Source organism: Solea senegalensis, linkage group LG8 (genome assembly GCF_019176455.1).
Source record: "Solea senegalensis isolate Sse05_10M linkage group LG8, IFAPA_SoseM_1, whole genome shotgun sequence".
Classification (NCBI taxonomy): Eukaryota; Metazoa; Chordata; class Actinopteri; order Pleuronectiformes; family Soleidae; genus Solea; species Solea senegalensis.
Genome location: NC_058028.1, coordinates 25,705,534 through 25,717,394, shown reverse-complemented (window position 1 = coordinate 25,717,394; position 11,861 = coordinate 25,705,534).

The following is an 11,861-nucleotide window of genomic DNA, read 5'->3' as shown; positions in this document are numbered from 1 at the left end:
GAGTAGAAAAGGACCTTTGTTGAAAAAGTTATGCTGAAGCGTTAACATTGTCCTTCATTAGAGATAATGGGCTGAACCTGAAATCCAAACTTAACAGGCGTGGCCTAATACGTCTGTCCATTTAGTGTGTTTCCCTTGCATGAGCTGCCTAAGCGGTGCACCCAACATTCGTTCTGGGTCACCTGCCAAGTTCTCCTGCCACACGAGCAGCCTGGTGTGCTTTCCATCACGTCATCCATCACCATGGGTGGTGGCTGTGGAACGTTACCAGGACCTCGGGTCATCTTCAGCGCTCTCCCTGCCTGCGCGCTATTGCACAGTTGATGTAGCTGGAGCTTCATCCCGTCCTGTAGCGACCATGTCAACACGAATGTCCCTGAGGGACTAACACAGTGCCAAAGTCCTCAGTTTGCTTTCAAACATGGGTTTATCCATGCAGGTTACATATAATAATGCACATCAAGTTTAATTGCTTTAGCGTTAGCTCTTCTTAGTCGGCCTATGCACCTTTCAGCCCACCCTCGTAATTGATCCAGGGGAAAATCACCAGCAGTTAATATATATTAACCTTTTCTTCATTCCTACCTTTAATACATTCTAATTTGACAGTATCATGTGACTCTCTTCTGTGGCTCAGATCCCTCACACTGATCATTCCATACGGTTCCTCACACGGACGAGCAGGAAGTTGGCCCGCTTGCACCTCGCACCAGTCGCATGCACGACAGGTTAAACAGCAATAAAAACAGAGGTCTTTTCTTTCATGAAAGTCGTTTAATGTTGTCAATGCTCTGCCAAAACAGTGATGTTGTGCAGCTTTTCCAATAACATGTTTACAGCACCAGTGATGACTGTGATCAGCCACAATGTATTATCAATGATTTTGATGTGATTCTTGAACTTTAACAGTTGTTTTCATTAGTGACCATCATACATACTGAAGTGCCTAAATGGATTTTATTATCTGCTTCACTTTACTCGACCTTAACTGTAAGTATTTAAAGTGATAGTTGAGGGTTTTTTGAAGCATGTACTGACATGAAGTCAATGCTGACTGAGGTGTCCCTGCACCCCCCCACACACACACACTGGGATCAACCTGGATACACTTAACAAAAGCTTAGCCTATAACAGCTGCTTAGATCTACGATATCTGAAGAATATGTTCTCCCCGTGTGTGCGTGGGTTCTCTCCGGGTTCTCCAGCTTCCTCCCACAGTCCAAAAACATGCAATGTGGGGTTGTGTGTGGCCCTGCGATGGACTGGCGAACTGTCCAGGGTGTACCCCGCCTATCGCCCGATGTAGCTGAGATTGGCACAGCACCCCCCGCGACCCTCTGGTGGAGGATAAAGCGGTTAGATGATGACTGACTGACTTCCTCTCACTGTTTGAAACTCTGCTTTTCTCAATCAAATTTAGAGATTTTACATCACAACACCTCTGTTACATATGGTGCATTTCCACTCGACTGCTATGATTACGCTAAGTGACACATGTGGACCAGCAGCTCTTGTGTTTTTAGATGTTCTCTGTGTATTTTGGTGAAGGAGAGTGAGCAGTAATGGCTCATCTGGCAGTTAAGGGGCTAAAATCTGTTCATGTTTGTTTGTCCACCACTCACACGTCAGTCGACCTGAACTGTCCCTTTAAAAGTGACTCCAAGATGATTGTACATTTGCAAACCTAAACTGCTTAATGCATTGTTTCATGCATAAAGTGTGTGCACACAAAAGCGATTACAGGCGAAGCAAATTTGTTTTCATTACACTTACTGTGACACAGATGGATATTTGATGAAGGCTGGAGTATTTAGAAGTCTCTTTACACCCTTTTGTTGGGAAATGAGATATATGTTTACTTGCCATGCCTGTGGGCTGCTCATGTTTGGACTCAAAACTCATAAAAACATTCGAAACTGTACGTCTTTAAATTAGTTTTCCAGTGCACACAAGTATTGCAGGACACGCACTGTTTTTATTGCAAAGTTCAATGTTTGAATTCCCACAGAAACCTGATAAGAGTACAAGCATGTGTGTACTTGAGCAGATGTAAACTCAAGTAACGGTGAAAAATAAAAGAAAGTTTGCAGAACTTGTCCTTTTCTTTCTCGGGAGATTGTTTGCAAAAGCCAGATGAAAGTTAACAAGCGTCCCAACTGTGTTTCATTTCAGCTTTACCAGTGTGAACGTCTCAGAGGAGAGCGCTGTGAGGGGGACGCTGGTAAATCTGTGCACGCTCTTGTTTGTTTGAGGTAAACTTTGGAAATAGGGGCCGAGATATAGCTCAGCAGCTCAGACACAGAGATACTAGAGGGTGTCAGCCGGCCAAATTACCTTGTCCTACTGTCACCCTCGCTGCCAACCAGGCAGAAATGGATTCCATCTCGGCTCTGAGGGTGAACAACAGATTGGAGGAATAAGCCCAAATAACCATCGATATGTGTTCAGGAGGAGGGAGGCTGACATTTATCACAGAGGAAAAGACTGTTGTAGCTCCAGGAGGAGTGTGTGTGTGTGTGTGTGTGTGTCTGTGTGTGTGTGTGTGTGTCTGTGTGTGTGTGTGTGTGTGTGTGTGTGTGTGTGTGTGTGCACAAGGCTACGTTTCCTGATGTGTTTTCATACATCTGCATTATTGGTAAAACCTCTACAGAGAGAAATAATTAGTTTAACAATTAGTTGTTTAGGCAGTCAAACATAACCTGCACGACCTTCTCAAACATCTAGTTTCTCTGATTTTTGGGGTTAATTACAAGTCAGTACTTCTCACTCATTTCTCAACAAATACATCACACTCCAGAAATTTACACAACTTTGCGTATTTAATTTAATTGAACAAAAAACAAAATAGGAGAAAGACTGCATGTCACTGCAGTGAGGAGAAACTGTGTGTGTGTGTTTGTGTGTGTGTGTGTGTGTTTGCCTCCAAGTCTGAAACTCTGCTGATCAGAGGAAACTTGTCACTTCTACAGTGTGTCATTGCCCTAACCACCAGCAACACACGTGCACACACACACGTGCACACACACACGTGCACACACACGCACACACTCAGCACTTAACATTTCTACCACACTTTCAATTTTATCTCTCTGTCTCTTCTCCTGAATTCCCAGAGCCACTTGGTTTTACATGACACACAGATTGCCAGAGTCATGGGACATATTGGACGGAGAGGTGGAAGCAGACGGAGAAGAGTGTGTGTGTGTGAGCAGAATTTGGTCACGCTGACACCTGAGATTTGATTACTAGTGAAGGTTTGCAGGGTCCAAACACAGTCCGCCTGCGGTCTGCATGTGTTTTACCTGCTCAGAGCAGAGCAGTGGTAAAATATTCACTCAGAGATTGAGGTTAGTGTTGGGCCAAGAAAACCACTGGGGTTAAGTTTAGGATAAATATCCAGGTTAGGCTCAGTGGATACTGACGTCTCCTTCACATACTCTTTAGGGACGTGACGGAGCAGCAATATATGATGCTCTTGCAAGTAGAGCTGAAACAACTAATCGATTAATCGATTACTCAATGAACCGACAACTATTTTGATAATCGCTTCAAAGCTTTTGTCATGATTTAAACAAGATTTCCGATTGTTTAAGCTTCTTAACTGTGAGTATTTTCTTCATTTCTTTGCTCTGGATAACAAAGATTTGCTTTGTGGACAAAACCAGACGTTTGAGAACGTCATCATTTCCAGGTTTTCTGGATATTTTCTGGACCAAACGACGAATGGAGAAAACAATGGACAGATTAATCGAGTGTGAAAATAATCGTTAGCTGCAGCTCCACTTACAGTGTGAACTTTGTAAACCTTCATTCTCACGTGATGAAGAACTAACCCTCGGTCTATTAATGGCCAACGCTTGTAAGAATGATCCACGTCAACAACAATAATCACACAATGTCACGTAAGCAGGAGGTCAATACATGGAAATCATTTCACTTCATGTCAATCAAACTTTCTCCATGAATAAACGTGTGTGTGTGTGTGTGTGTGTTTTTACACACAAGTCAGAATATGTGGGTGTTTTCCAGCGAATGATTGTCTGTCTGCCGCTCACTCAGTGTTTGTAACTGTAACTGAGGGAATAATGACAAAGAAACATCTCTTCTACACAAGGTTGTACATTTTAATTTCCAACCCAATTAAAGTTATTTAAATGAGCTATTTTACTTGTGAAATCTGACCGTTGAACTTTAAATTGAATTTAACTTCTGAATATTGACACAGTTTCCCTCATTTAAGTGTAAGACATAACTTTTGAGTGAGTTTCAGTTCCATTAGACACATGACACTGTGCAGTTTGGTGTTTTTCCACCTTTTTATGAGGTGGACATCATTGTTAGTTGTGGGTTTAGTTTTAAAGTTTTAAGAGACGTGAAATTGTTACGACACAACGATGAGATCATGACTGATAATATACTAAATTACACCTGTTTTTCCTCAACTTTTGTGAGAATAAATCAGCGTTGAATCAAACTTTCTCTGCTTCCTTTGAGTGCCATTAAACCTGGCAACTCTTTTTTTTTTTTTTTTTACCAAATTCTTGTAACAGAGCCGGACAAGCTCCTCCCTGAGCGTGGGAATCACAACATAATTCATAAGACATGTGATGACACTGCCCACAATGAGGATAATATCACAACGATCAGTACATAACAAGACAATCGTATATATCACAATATAGGATTAGCAGAAGGCTAGAGCAGGATTTGGAGGAGTTTCACCAGGGCTTTCAAAGTCACATGACCTGGGGCCCAATGACCTTCTGGCCCCAGGTCAGTTGAAAAAAAGTCAAACAACTGTTATAACAGTATTCCATCATAAAACATATTGTTCATGCAAAATGAATGTGACAGTTCCAACCGGAGCTCGAACCCAGGTCTTCTTGCTGCAAAGGCAAGAGCACTAACCACTGCACCAACCGTGACAAACATACGACAGGAAATTCACTTTAATTACAATTTATACATTTACACAAAAGTCAATGATTGTGACCCAAATTACAATAAAGGAGCAAATTTAACACCTAATATCATTTTAATTTTGTAAACACATAATTTCCAATAGGTGAAAAAAAATACAACTTCATGTATATTATTCAAAACATAAATCTGAACTAAAACTAAAACTAAAACAAAAAAAATCCCATGACCCGTCTGTGGGTCACGACCCAGTGTTTGGGAATCTCTGCCCTCATCTACCAGTTTAAACTGACTGTATTACAAGCAGCAACCTCATGTCTCACTGTGTTATGTCTAAGCAGGAAACTTAATAATCTGTTTGAACGCAAACATCTCACTTGTTTGAATAAGGGAATTGAATTGGGGCGGAGCTTAAAGAAAACAAGTCTGCACTGTTTATCTTTATAGAGAAGTCTTGAACATCTTATTAGAAGATTCAAACCTGTGACGCTCATGTCTGGGTTTATTAAGGGAAGTTTATTTTGACGGTCGAGTTCCTGATGACATCACTTCCTGCAAGATCACCTGTGTTAGTTAATTGTTTCCTGTTACATCTGAATGCATCACAGTCATTGTTCAGGCAGAAGTGTATATATTTGATGTTAAAAAGCATAAATAGCTAGAAAGTTTGTTTTATTTCTAAGTTATTTTCATGTTAGAAAACATCTCAATGTGCCTACAAAGATATTTACTTAAACACGGATTATTTCTATATTTGTTGTTGTTGTGGGTTCGATTCCTGACACATGTGCACATATAAAAATGCCGCAGCATGAGGATCAACTAGAACATGTACGTATACTTACATCCTGGCATTTGCAGAGTTTTACAGTGTGTGCCAAGTCACGCTGTGACCCATGTTGACTTTTTGAATATGTATGGCGGATCGGCTCACAGAGCCACAGGGGGAGGAGCTCTGTGAGCCGATTTGTGTTTGACGACGCACAGGTGAGGCGGGGTGAGGTGCATAATGTTGACACCCTGCTGCCTGAATATCATCACAGTAGTTTTGTTTGGTTGTACGTGTGATGGGGTGACGTCTGTGTTGTTTGTGTGTTGTGCGGGGAGGACAGATGTGTGGGAGGACAGATGTGTGGGAGGACGGAGATGGGACGGACAAATCGAAGCTGAGGCCACTACACTTTCTCGAAAAGTGTGTTTTTCTCGCGGTATTATGACACAGGAAGGTCTCAGTTGTATTTATCCGTGGCCTTGGTTCAAATCTAGCAGTCGCAGCGGTGGTGGTGCTTTCTGAGGCAGAACTCAGATAACACTCCTCAGGTGTGTGCGTGTGTGTGTGTGTGTGTGTCCTTGTTGATTGTATTTGGGGCCATTGTGAGAGGCCTGTGTGTCCCTGAGTAGTAGGAATGAATTGGTGCTATTGCCTTGGCAGCTTTTATAATAATAATTCCATGTAAGTGAAAAGAAGCAGAGTAAACATACTGTTTGCATGAGTGTGCTGACGACACACAATAGCCCTTCTCTGTATTTTAACATCTGTCCTCCCCATTTTGGTCCACTCTCCATTCATCCAAAAAGTTTCCTGCTGTTTCTTTTTTATTTTTGCTGCACAAAATGAATGTGTGGCGCAATTAATGTGTTAGTCCTCTTATTACCCGTCACCTTTTATTTACCATTGTGTATTAAAAGTGTGGCATTTAGTATTTGGACAACAGAAGCCATTACTGCATTGATTTTTGGGACATTAGGTAAATAACTAAGAAAATGAGGCCACTTTTTAGAATAGAGTCCATGTGTAGTCAGTGTGTCTCTGTGTTTGCTCTGTGTTCATCAGTTCATCATCTTCTGCCCAGAATGAAAGACTGAAGCTGCAAAAGTGTCCACATCAATCTCTTTTCAGACACTCACAGTGAGTTATTTGAAGTCTCTTTAAGACTGTCTTTTCTCTTATTAACGCAGATTCACTCAAGTGATAGTTCAGGGTTGGTGCTGACTGCGCCCCTTATGCTGAGAACCCGCTTGTGACACAGCTACATGGCTACCACCGAGGACACATGATACAAATGAGTGCTGCTTATAATATATTCTATAATAACACCTTAAGGCCATATCTGTTAGTAAACTGCTCACTCTCCCACACCAAAGTCCACAGAGAAAATCTGTATTTGCATGTATGCAGCAACACTTAGGGAAGTTTGTGTCACTGAGCTAAGACAAAACAATACATGTGAACTGGAGAGATGCTGTGAATTTGGTTTGGACTTAAATTGTCTTATTTTGTAGTATATTGCCTTGTTTTATCTTGTCCTTGTCTATTTCCTGTTTTACTTTAGAGCCTCGCTCCAGTGTGTATCATGTCATGTCTTATAACTGCTCCACAAGCCTTTGAATTGTCTCCAGGGAGAAAGTTGAAGGGTTTTTTTTTATTGATATGAATTTCCCTGCCTTTAATCCCGACTCAGATTAGCTGCTCATGATATTGTGTGAGCTCATGTTTTGCTGTTATTTCACTTGGAGGCTCAAGCGTTCACCATAGTCAGCAGAGCCACAATGACCAGGCAACAACAATCTACACGTCACAGTCGTTTTCTAGTCTTGAAGCACTTTTCACATAGACCGCAGATAACACATGGATGTCGTCTGGTGCTTTCCTCCCTGAAGACAACCTGGAGGTAACGATATACTGAATGGCCAGCAGGGGGCGACTCCGTCGGCTCCAAAAACAAATCCATTTGGATGGAACTTTATGGGAAAATGATCTTATTTTCTTCCTTAGAACAGCGAGTATTGTCCAGTAGAATGCGATCATCAGAGTGTCTTCCCCAGGGACACATGGACATGTAGACGAGCAGAGCCGGGGGATTGAACCCCAGACCTGTGTTGCCGCAGTTGCTCCAGGTGTCACTGATAACGTTAATGGCTCTTTTCATTTGATTATTTATTAAACATGTCTGTGATGAACCTCCTTTTCCAATACAAGCAGAGGAGCTTGCTTTCCTGTTTTTGTCCCCTTTGCTGAGTCATGTTTGACGTCACAGATGCAAACACACCAGAATAAAACACCATGGAGAGGTTTTACTTTTATATCAATGACTTTAAACGGCTGCGTGAACAGTGTGCATTATAATCATCGCTCGTATCCATTCTCACCCAGACGTTAATGATGAAAAGAGGCTGGAGACTAATCTGGTAACCAGATTAGTTTGAATTATCCACCATCTTTGGCAGAGTGGCCTGTATGCCTGTAGACATGGCAACAGTTTTGGAGAATTTTTAAACGTTTTGACTTTTTATTCATTCATATTTGGGAAAGTGCGTAACTTGATGTCATATAAAATAAGATAATATAAGATTTATTTGTCCTGCAGTAGGGACATTTACATTGTTACAGCAGCAAAGACAGTAAAGATAAAGATAATATATAATAATATAATAACATGCATTATCAAAAACCGTACAATATGTAAAGATATTAACACTAAGACTATAAGTAAACACAGTATGGACTTGATATTTACAGTACACATAAAGGATGAGCATAGGAAATGACATAAGTATATTGCACGTGGAAGTGATGATGTCATAGCCCCACCTCTCTAACCCTATTAATCGTTTTTGGTGTATTTCTGTGGCAGCAGCATTACAGCACGGCATACAGACCTGTCATATATATTACAGCCTTTAGAGTCACTTTGTGGGTATGAAGACGTTATTTGAAACAATAATGTTTTTAGAACAAAAACAAAAAGAGAAGTTGAGTTTGCGTGTGGATAAGACCTCGGTGTGTTCAGTGTGTTCACCCTGTTACTCATAGAGGAACATTACGACTGTCGTCGCAGAGTTATTTCAATTTGAAATAACAGTGAGGCAGCTGTTGTTGAAACACTGCCACATTTCTTTTCCTTTAATGCCTCCACGTTACAGTAAAGTGCAGCGTAATATACTGACACCACTGTCACTCGCTTGTCAATAAAACCCCCTGAACCGTGCTGAACACACGGGAGGCAGGTTCTTCATTGGAGTTTCAGCCTCTCACTTACTTACTATCGTTGATATAATTAAGACTAAACAACAACATGACCTCATTGGTCAACTTGACTCAACATTTCCTCTTTTCTTACATGTGGACATGAAACCTGCAATACATGGAACCAAAAACCTGGACTGGACGACAGATGAGAGCGGATTTCCATCAGCCTGTTCTTTGGCATCTCTTGATGTAACGACAGAAGATCACTGTGTAACTGCAAAAAGATTCAGGGAATAACGGAAGACTTTTACAAATCATGGGACTGAAGCAGCAACTCAGACAGGTTAAGGGCTGGGTTACTTTTCTGAGCAAGTTACTGTTTAATTGGACACTCTGTATTCTCCAAAGCCATGGAGGGCGGAGGGTCACGTCCAGAACACTGCAGTGAGTGCAGGTCCAAAGCCTGGATAAATAGGAGGGTTGTTTCAGGCGTTCACATCAAATGAATTGAATGAGTGAAAAAGCAGGTGTCTGCTGTGGTGGCCCCTTAATTTACATTTACTGGGATGAATTTGACATCATCAAGCACCTTCTCGTTCTTCTTCATTGGTGACCATGGTGACCAGTGGCGATAATATGTTAACATAAGTAAACATATATATATATATATATAAAGTAAATATTTTATAAAAAATGGCCTTCATTTCTCTTTAAGTTTTCATATTGTACATTTCCCAGACACAAACATACAACTCCATGAATTTAAAATATAGAAAATAAAGATATATAAATGTCTTCAAGGCAGAGGGGGCGGAGCTCTTATGTATGGATGGATCCATCAGCCATGGTGATTGGGACTCAGACTTTAACTTGTGTCCTACCTCGTGCTTATCTCTGTGAACTAACTCCCAATATGTGGTTAACAGCAGTAAATGGGAGCAAATAGTACAGTAAATAATAAAAGGATGGTTCAATATTTGAGATGATGGGGACCATGGTGCCTCGCGACCATCACGGTTTGCCTCAGAAAACATTTGTTTCCTTACTGGAACATTGTCATCTTATCTTGTAAATCCATAGAACCTGAGCCCCTGCAGCAGCTTACCACAGTAAGAATTTAATCATGCTGCACCCACTGAGCTCTACAAGAGCAGACCACACAACGGTGCCGCTGTGGCTAATGTACCTTATCCATCTGCCTAAACAATATTAAGGAACAGTGTTTCCTGCTCATTTCGTCTTGGGTAATCACAGCAGTGACCCAGATGAGGAACAAGAGGAGGTGAGAGACCTCATCCGCTTTGTTCCACTTCAGCCTCGCTGCTTGTCATTATCTCTCCACCTCTTATTTTTCCCTCCTGTCACCTCCTGCCTTCACCCCCCCACCCCGTTTCTCCCTCCCTTTTTCTACCCCCACCCCACCACCCTGGCCAGAGATGTAATCACATCTATTCAGGGATGAAGATGAAACTGTTCCCTCCCTGCGCATCTCCTCCGGGGTCAGGACAGGTCACTCTTTTGTCGCTGAGGGAACAAACAAATGATGTCCTTATAGACAGACAAGTCAAGAGTGATCACTTGAGCGGAATCAGAGCGGGAGCACAAGGACCAAGACGCAGGGACCGGGGCTCAGGGAAATTAGCAAAGTAAATGGTTCAGGGTGTTTATCTTTGCATGTGTTTACAGCTCTAATTAGTGTGTTATAATGTTCAGGCAGCCATGCAGATGAAATGGACAAATAATGGAGTGTTACCTACGCTGAGGCACGCCCAGGCTTCATTTAACACAAGCACGCATGTGATGTGGAAGCGTCCTCTAAACACAGCAGCACGATGTCACGCGGGCTAATTGCAAGTGTTTTACTGAAGCGATGGCTGGTCCGTGTGATTCGGCCCAGCCCAGAAGTGGAACGACAGTTTGGAGACATGTAACTGAAAAGCAGCAGGTGCTGTGAGACGGTCAGTGAGGCGTCTGTGGCAGTGATGCGGCGCTCTGAGGGTCAATGGTTCCCAGGGTTCACCCGAGTCACAAGCAGATGCACTAATGTCTCGTTAAAGAGACAGTTGTTGGAGTTTAGGTCGGGTTTGAGGTGCAGATCGTTACACAGCCTTTTCTGACTGGAGAGGAACACGTCACTGCATTTGCATGAAGCCAGTCATTACTAGAGTTTTTGAATACTCGTGTTTCCCTCCCTTAGTTTCCCCTGAGTCAAGAACTATCTTTGTTTTGTGAAACGCTCTCCGATGACTCACAGATTTCTTGGTCGGAGGCTGGAAACTAGTTAGCTAGTTTTAGGCCTCATTCAGTAGAATGTAAACAGTGTCCGCCGTCTATGCTAACAGCGCTAACGGGCTCTTGCTGGCAGGATGGAGTTTTAGGGGAAAGACGAGGAGCTATGAAGGGTTAAAATGAACAAGGAGACAAATCTAAAAAGAACAAAACAAAATGTAAATAAAGAAACATATACGGTTGGAGGAGGAGGAGGAAGGAGTCGAGGAAGAGGACGATGTGTTGTGTGAATGGGATTTTCTTCATGCTTCTCCTGTAAAGCACAGGGAATACAATAACTTGTAAAATGTCTTATTTCAGCAACATATACCAACTGAGTTAGCTGTGAACATTCTAATTGTAGTGATTCTGCTACGGCGAGAGCACATGGTTGCACACCTGTCTTGGTTGTTTCATCTCTCTGTCGTTCCCTTGATTAGAACGCCTGTTGTTGCTGTGAAAGACCTCACTGTGTGAAATAAAAACATTTAGAGAATAGTCAAGTGTCCAAGGGCAACTATTCTCACCAGTATGTTTGTGTGATTCATTCATTCATTCATGAATTGAATGGACAATTCACGTTAATGTACCGGCAAAGCTCTGTGAGCGGGTGAAGAGTGAGAGACGAGGAGGATTGTGTTTGTTTGTCAACAGGGATGTAACTGTTAAACGCTCCATGGTCATCTTCACCGCTCCATGGTCA